Source organism: Plectropomus leopardus, chromosome 10 (assembly GCF_008729295.1).
Source record: "Plectropomus leopardus isolate mb chromosome 10, YSFRI_Pleo_2.0, whole genome shotgun sequence".
NCBI lineage: Eukaryota > Metazoa > Chordata > Actinopteri > Perciformes > Serranidae > Plectropomus > Plectropomus leopardus.
In genome coordinates, this window is record NC_056472.1 from 17,885,566 (window position 1) to 17,894,484 (window position 8,919).

Genomic DNA, 8,919 nt, shown 5'->3' on the forward strand with positions numbered 1-8,919 from the left:
CTATTGTCTAAGACAGATCCAGAGACAAATCCTTCTGAAACCCAAAACTCTCCCTACGATTTCTCCCACAGCGAGCCGCCTGTAGTTAGAGGGGCTTTGTGCTGTCTGAGTGCTGGAATCACCACACATAGCCTCACAGAGGCAGAGCTAGACCTCACTTTGAATTTCACCCTAAATACAGGAATTTTCTTTTAAGATGTGAAGTGTCGGAAATACAGGGCTGGCGAGTTGATTTGTAGAGCTTTTTTTTTTCTTTTCAATTTGCATATCATTTACTGCATCTCCCTTTGTTGACACCCGAGGGCCTGAGAGGAGATTTTGATCTTAATAGGAAGAGTAGGGTGGTATGACTGAGGATCTCATCCTCCTTACACTCAGCGGGGAAAACATTAGAGCTCTGCCTAGATAGCGAGACAGAGATAGCGGCTTCACTTAGGTTCAGGTTCACGCGAATCCTGGTGGGTTTAAAGAGACCCAAAGTGTTCATCAGATCCCCCCTCTCAGTGCTATGAGGGTCAGACTCAGGTTGTGATACTGAGGACGAACCCATCATGTAAACATCCCTGGTTAAATGCGTTGCTTCCCCTTTTTTTCATGCGTAATACAAGCCATTTCTGAACAAGACTCTTTAAGGTTGACATAAACATTGATTCATGACTACCAGTTTTGTTACTTGACACCACTGTGGTTTTAACCCCATCATTTTCCAACCATAACTGTGTTGTTATGGTTACTCTAAAATTTTTTAAATGTTAAACATCTCCTGGAAGTAATGCAACCTCTGCACACTGGTTGAAGAAGTTTTTAGATATTTTAAAAGGAGCCATCTAACAATATAAAACACTTAATTACATGTCCTGCATTTATGCTACAGTGATGTTGTGCTAGCAGAAAAAAATTACATATTTAATGCAGAAAATGGCTCCTGTTGATACATTATTATGTCCTCATTATTGAATTATTATTATTAGTGATGATTATTAGTGCTTGGCGATAACGCCTATGAAAAACATTGCAATATTTTTAGGCAGTATCACAATACACAATACATACCTTGATATTTTATGATACCCTAACCCTACCAAATAAACTAAACCACTGAAGAAACTACCTTTACAATAAATTTAAATAAAGTTGACTAAACTACTGTTATAATAAAGTTAAGTAAAGTTCGAAGTGAAGGTGGCCATCAATCAGGGGAGTGTTCTGTCCACAAGGTGCTCCATTTAGACAACAAGCAAGAACTCACAATAATTGTTATAATGAAATAAATCAAAGCGGAAACACTGGTGCTTTTATTCTGAAGGGAAGAGATGTTTATTTTATTAATTTTTTTTTTTTTTTTGCTGTGAAATTAAAGCTTCTGGTCAATAATTACCTGTTAGCGCTTAGCTGTTAGAGGTTAGTGGAAAAATCTTAAAGTAAATCTTTACTTTTCTTGTTGTTTGTTGTGACTTACAGAGAGAGAGAGAGAGAGAGAGCCATAAGAATGAGAATACAAAACTGAAATGCCAAAGCAAGTCTCAGGCTTGAAAAATTGTGACAACTTAAACTCCAAGTTCGTGATATAGACGTGTTATACATCCAATGTGGAACAACCTGCGATATATCAAGGATAATCAATATATTTCCCACCCCAAATGATAATGTCGCAGATCAAAGGTTTTGTATATAACAACATACAACATACATATATATATATATATATCACACATATATAATATATATAATTTGAATATAATCTGCATTGGAATTGGTGTTGATGTGGTAAAAGTGCTACATTTCCCTCTGTATTATAGCAGAGGCATTGAATATCATAAAATGGAAATACTAAAGTACCCCAAAATTGTACTCAAATACTGCACTTGAGTAAATGTGCATAATTACATTCCACTACTGCATCAACAAGACTATGAAGAGATGTAACACACAATATCAGTCCTTTTTTAATGAAATTTGAAAACAATTATTAGAAAAAAAAAATGTGTTTATGTCTTTTTGTCTTTTTTTTCATGTCATTAAATCCTGTGGTTGTTTGAGATTTAAATGATCTGTGGACAACAATTCCTCAAAAGAGAAAAAGTAGAAATTTTCATGATCATATAAGAAAGCTGCATCAATAATAAAGTCTTACATTTCATCTATTGTCACATATATAAATTCAAAAAATTCAAAGCGTAATACTCCGGACCACTGGCAGCATTATAATGTGGTGTCACAGTTAGTTCAGAAGCATTTCACCTCCGGTCGTAGCCACAGATCCTGCAATAATTAAAATCCTCGTTGTGCATTACTCCCTTGCTGGGATAGTTGGTTCCTCTGAAGAGCAGTCTGAAATAGGTCACCCCAGCACCCTGTAGTGCATCTTAAAAGTACACTGAATCAATTAAGTGTGATCATGCTCCCTTGATTATTTTGGCCCTGTTTTACCACGGAGAGGAATTTCAAATAGGCTGACTAGTTTGAATAACAAGGTTGGACTGTGGTGACAAATGGTTCCAGAGTGGGTGTTTCTTCCCCTGTTTTTCTCTGCCAAATTAACTCCCTGGCTGATTGCCTGCTTTAGCATATGAGAGGAGGTGAGCGGAGGTGTGTACATAATTACCTTGGTTAGCTGATTATGTGTTGCAAAAGGCAAATGTTATGAAATACTGTCGTCACTCTCATGAAAGATGTTCTGACCTAATGAACTGAAGCTTCTGTGTTTGCTCTCCTGGTCGTCGTACGGGTCTGCAAGAGGGACAGACGCAGTGTCAAGTCGGTGTCGGACGCCTGACACCTGTGTTTTTTTTAATACGTCTGCGTAAATCCAGCTCCCTCTTGTTTTTCCTCATTAAATCTGACAACATCTGGTGTGCGAGAGAAGGCTCCTTTAATGTGGCCAACGTTACTGCTGGTGTTATTCTTGCCATTTTAGCTATTTGCTTCATGCGCCGCACTTTCATTAAAGCTACATCCAAGGCAGCCCCAAACACTGTTATCCAAAGTTTTAAACCACCTTTATGAAAATCGCTCGAGCTGCAGCCTTAACAAATGATGAAAAGCTTTTTATTTTCTAAAGAAGCATACTTACCTTTTCACCTAATAGTGATGTCTCACTTCAAAGCGAGAACACGATTAGGCCAACATTGTCCTGTTTCTATATCCTTTGAGTTCAAAGGGAGAGTTTGAATACCAGTTTTTTATGTGCAGCCTTTTCAAATACTGTTTTAATGCAGTTTATGTGCTTTTGATATCCAGATGTGTCAGATTTTCACCACAGTAGAATACATCACCCTACATTATGATTGCATTTCACATTTTATTCAGGTTTTGTTTTATAATAGTTTTTGTTCCCACCAACTTCAAGGACACTTTAAAATCTTGGTTGTTGATTTGATGTTGAGCTGATTTTCCTGAAATACATCGAGGAAACTGATTGCCTTGAAAAATGTAAATAACATAGCTGTTACTCTTAATTTATGTTTACTTTATATCTAGTTAAGTTTACATTTAGTAATATTTACTTAATTTTGCAAAGTTATTGCAACTTAAAAATGACAAGTTTTATTAAATCAGTCTTTCAAGTTTTAACAACTTTAGTAAATCAGGTTTACTGTGCTATATATCTGGGTTCTGCTGGTGGCAAACTAGGAAATCATATTGGTATATTCTATCTATAGAATACATATTAACGAAACAGAAGTCACAGCTCTCCTAACCTTCACAAAATCCTCTTTGTCATGATCGAGTTAAGTCAGACTAACTTTGTTCACTGAAGTTGCTAACACTTAGAAAGAACAAGGTAATGTCACTTGTCATTTTTAAGTTGCAACAACTATACAAAAATAAGCAAATACAGCAAAATCTTAAGTACACTTTATAATTAGATATAAAGTAAACATTCAGATTTGTAATTATATTTACTTTCCTTTTTTTAAGGCAATAGGTTTCCTAGATAATTTAAGTAAGATCAACTTGTCAGATTTTACAGTGCAGGGGACGAACTAACAGCCACAAACTTTGCATTGTGATGCTCTTCACTGGCTAATGATTGGTGCCAAAGAAAGCGACGTACATGAGTGTCAACCAGATGTCAGATGTGTGTTGAGGGCTCTGAGCAAAAGAAAATTCCCTAAAGACAGCATTAATAAAGAAACTGGTTGAGCCGGGTGGAGGCAGAGAGAGTAAGAGGCATAGAGGAAGAAGGAGATAAAAGAGTCTGTTGAGTACATACATCAAAGGTCTCTTAATGACAAGGGATGCCATTAGGGTTACAGTGGCTTTTGTTTCAGCTTCCTCACACCTGCAGTTTGTTGAGGGCACTCTGTTTTGTTAACAACATCTCCATGAATATAAAATGCATGCATGAGGAGATAAGACTTTGTTCCTGGCTGCTGATCTTGGTGGTGACCAAATGTTTTGGTCTGAGATGCAGCTTTCCTTTTGTTTGCGAAAAGAAAAGAAATGTCACCATTCAGTGTGTAAAAGCTAGAACAATAAAAACAGTAAGGAGAAGCTGTTATCCTGTACGCCATGGAATTTATTGACTTAAAAGTTTTCTTGGTGCCTCCGGTGCTGGAATGGGATTTGACAAATCAGAGCGTGAAATTGTGATTAGCCTCTCTCAGTTTGTAGATGGAGTGGGGCACTAGCAGACTTGGCATGGTCAAAGGTGTAACCTGTTTTTTTTGCCCCGATGCTGCTTTCCCAGATGGTGGGACCAGCTGCCATTGAATAAACGCTGGACGGGTAACAGTGTGAGAATTACCACGGCCTTGTTTCAGTTTGGGATGCATTACAGAAAGCTTGTCTTTTTGCCACTGCCAGGAGGAGCAGGGATGTATCACCTGGTGTTCAACCAAACGGCTTTTTGATTGAGGTCAGAATAAAGAAAGGTTCACTATTACTGTGAAAAATATATTTTTCTTATTTGTGCATCTGCAGGACAGTACAGTATTTTCTTTTCATCACCCTCAAGATCAACTGTTTACATAGTTTCTTTATAATTTCCTTTTATTTAAACTTAATTTTCACAGATATTTTTAAGCTGAATGAGTGGACATGTGCAACACTATACTTGCACAGGAACCTGGTCTTCCACTGACAGATGTAATAGTTTTCTTACTGTATTTTAAATGTTGTATCCAACATTTGAAAGTATTTTTTATAATGTAACAGATTACTGGTTACCCTGTTGAAAATGTAATAAATAATGTAACATTTTAAAGTACTTCCTCAAACCTATTACACTTGAGTACTTTTGATTACTTTTCTAACATGTTTTTAACTAGTCAATAAAGCTAAAAAAAAAAAAAAAGTGTGGAAATAGGCTATAACTAAAGAAGGCATTCCTGCCCAGCAAAAAGAAAGCAGAAACGCAACACAATGAATGTTATATTCTACATATTTTTGTACCAAAAGGAATAGATTTTGACGTAACCACTTTGTAATTACCAACATTTTAATTAACTTAATGACATTTTTTCAGTAACAACTGACTAACAAATTTCAGCAACATTTTTTTGTAATTTCTTAACTGTGTTATATGTAATCAGTTACTTCCCAGCACTGTGTGTATCATCGTGTTAAGATAAAGGTCAGTTTCTACAAACAATTTATTTCGCTCACACATTGTGTTATCATTTTTCTTCTGCAAGACTAACTTTTCTCTTTTTATCTTTTAAATTAAATATTTTCTAAAAATAACACTTACATTCAGCCAACTACAAAATGGAGGCTTGTTGTAATGTTAAGGGAAAGTTACAAACCTAAATACAGTAGTGAAGTAAAGTATCAAAAAAAGCATTTTGCAAATATTTATAGGCCTACTTTTTGGAATTACTTTCTCCTGTTTTGTATTTTGAAATGTCTAAGAACAAACCATTTGCTCTGTGTGGTGAGTAGCCAGTGGCAACTGCCTGTTCCTGTTGCCTTGATCCCAAACATAATTAATAACATTAATTGTTATTCAGTTTTGACTTTTTGTTTTGGTGTGCTCTTCTGGGGGTGCCACTGGTGAAAGCATTTGTAGATGACAATATTTCTAATTTCCCTTGCATGTAGCAGCTTTAAGTATTCTGGAGAAACAGCATCTGGAAATGATTCACTAAAATGAAAGAATATTTAAAAATGGAAGTATAACAGAAACTGATCACCTGTTTGTTTATGGTATAGATGATGAGTCACAGTGAATATGGTGATTGGAGATCTTTATTGTAATAATTCCTGAGAGAGAACTGCAGGCTGTAACCTTGTATATCATCACGGGAGGGGCAGGGTTTCCCTCTTTAGGGCTGGATTATCACATCCAGGGTGGGCTGAGAGAAGGTAAAATGACCTGTCCCGCCTTACGTGACCCCAGGCCAATCCTGCACACTGCCAAGGCTTTGCTATTTGCTCTTGAATATGCAGAGATCCCCAGCTTCATAGGCTCAGAAGAAAGAGAGAGAGAGAAAGAGTTGTATCGCATTGCAGGGAAAATTAGTGAGACCAAAGTTTGAGGTTCTGTGTGTTGGGGGCTGCGAACAATGGCAGCTTTCTGTCAGACAGCAACTTCAAAGCTCTGCTGAGTGACTGCTCTGAGTTATACATTGTTGTAGATCACTGAGGAAATTCACAGATGTTTTCTCATACGAGACACCATTATAGCGGCTCAAGTACCCAGTAGCCTCGAGCATTTCTCCCTCTCCCCCCTCTCTCTCTCTCTCCCACACACTCAAACTCACTCTCACTCTCACACATGCACCCTCACCACCACCCCCATCCTCTCTGATATCTCTTGTATGAGACAGATGTGGAACCTGTTTTCTCTCCAGCTGTCCGGAGAATATGAAAAGTTAAAAAGGGTTCGTGTTGTGGCATTGCCCCCTGACTCTGTCAAACCCACAGCCCTCACTGTCAGTTCGCTCAAAATGTTCAAAATGTCAAAATCACATTCAGCTCCACTTTCCCAGATCCATTTGGGGTGAATATAATATATCATTGGAATAAAATGATATTAACTGAAAACGATGGGTGGATAGTACGTATTAAAAGTAATGCATTTGAGTAAAAGATATTGTTTTTTACTTTTCATGCTCCTTTGTTTTACTGTACTTCAACGCTTTGCTGGGGCGTATTTTTTAAGCCCATTATCTTTTCTTTTACTTTACCAAATTTGTCTTTTATACCTCAATACAGTTTGTACATTAATCAGTGGATGCGTTCTTAAATCCAAACTGATGGCCTACACTAAAATGAGAGCACTCCTGTTAATCCAGTTAGTTAGTCCAGTTCAGTTGTGGAACTACTTGTGGTGGCGAAGCAAAAAAAATGATTTGAAAAAAAAATCAAATGAGAATCTATTGTCACTTACGACTGTTATGGCACTAGTAGAACTCTTGTATAAAAGTAGGGATGTCCAGATCAAGTTTTTTAACCCCGATGATGATGCAAGTCATGTGATATTGAGTGTCTGTTGATCTGATACTTGTATTTACCTGGATAACACAACTGCACAACACACACTTTAAGTACTTGAAGTTATTAAAATCAATCCAATATATATACTTGACAGGGTCTTCATCCAAACAGTTCCTTAAGGGTTTTTTTTTGTTTGTTGTTTGTTTTTGTTTTTTTTACAAAATACTAACTAAACTGAAAAAATATATTAATGTGGCTCTCATCACATTTCCACTTAGTGCAGCATTTGTTTTTGTTTTTCTTATGAAATAACCAAGTAAATAAACTAAAATGTCATTAGAAATTGCTCTCAATCCCACTTAGTGCAGTATTTATTTTTTCAAAACAAATAACTAAGTAAACAAACTAAAATGCGTCTTCAAAAATTGCTCTCAAACCCACTTAGTGCATAGTTATAAAAGCACAGAAAACTTTGGTGAGTAATATAATCACAATTCCACTACTGAGTAGTGTTATAGCTGAACTTTAACATTCCCAGTCACAACAAATAAAAGATGGTCAAAATTCAGCTTGTTGCAGCATTAAAGTAGAACTAGTTAACTGAAAATTAACAACAAAACATTTGATTCCACTTAAAGTGCTGTAGCAGCTAAAGTTAAAAATGAAAAAAAAGGTTTCTACTTATTGAAGTAGCAGCATTTCAATAAAACCTGTGTGACAGCAGAAGCAAACAAAGGGTCGGGGAGAGCACATGTTCAAAATAACCGATTTTGATCAATAAAAAAATGGGTTGATCAGGCCTGACACCGATCAGGACATCCCTATTTAAATGCAATATCACACGTAAGGTTGAGCTGTTATAATGTATATTAGCACTGCTGTGATTATCTTCAGCACTTGGCTACACTTCTCATGTGTAATATTGCTTAATTGTTAGATTAGCGTACCCGCTGTACCAGGGAAAGAAACTTGTACTTTGAGAAGTTTTTACATTTTTACTTAAGTAGGTTTCGCACTTTGAGTCCTTTTATGACAGTAATTGTACTTGTAGTTAAGATTGTCAGTACTCTGCCCACCACTGTTGAACACTGAACAATAGAGATGAATATTTTACAGTGTGGTGCATCTTGAGTTCTTCTCTCTCTTCTGCAGATTGCCTTCTTCACCTTTGAACCGGACCTGAACCAAAACAAGCTCTGCAACACACTTGATATCTATTGTAAATTTATATTTATTTCTACTGTAGTAAACTGACATTTTATATGAGTCAAATAAATGTGTTTTAACCACTGGCTTTTGACTGTTGGAGTGTTTTTGTTAAAGAAATGGTTTGGGTTTTCTCCAGCTAATTTCAATATTCATGATAACTGAATAGAATTTTTTAATATATAAATTACCCATTTACATTTTATTAAGGCCAAAAGTGACTCATATTTAAGGGCAGAGCCACTTGAACCTGGCTGTTTGCCATTCATCCCTCGCTCCACCAGTGCTCCAGCCTCTCAACCAAATATGGTCACGTCTTGCTCCAAAAAA

General features: G+C 36.5%; 1 protein-coding gene across 1 annotated transcript in view; it reads left to right on the forward strand.

The window, feature by feature from the left end:
* The window catches only part of myo3b (myosin IIIB), an 87,617-nt gene extending 78,954 nt beyond the window's left edge, over positions 1-8,663 (forward strand). The window contains exon 36 of the mRNA XM_042494661.1: positions 8,536-8,663. The gene's annotated coding sequence lies outside the window, so the exon portion shown is untranslated. The remainder of the gene's footprint in view (positions 1-8,535) is intronic.
* The last annotated feature ends 256 nt before the right edge of the window (positions 8,664-8,919 follow it).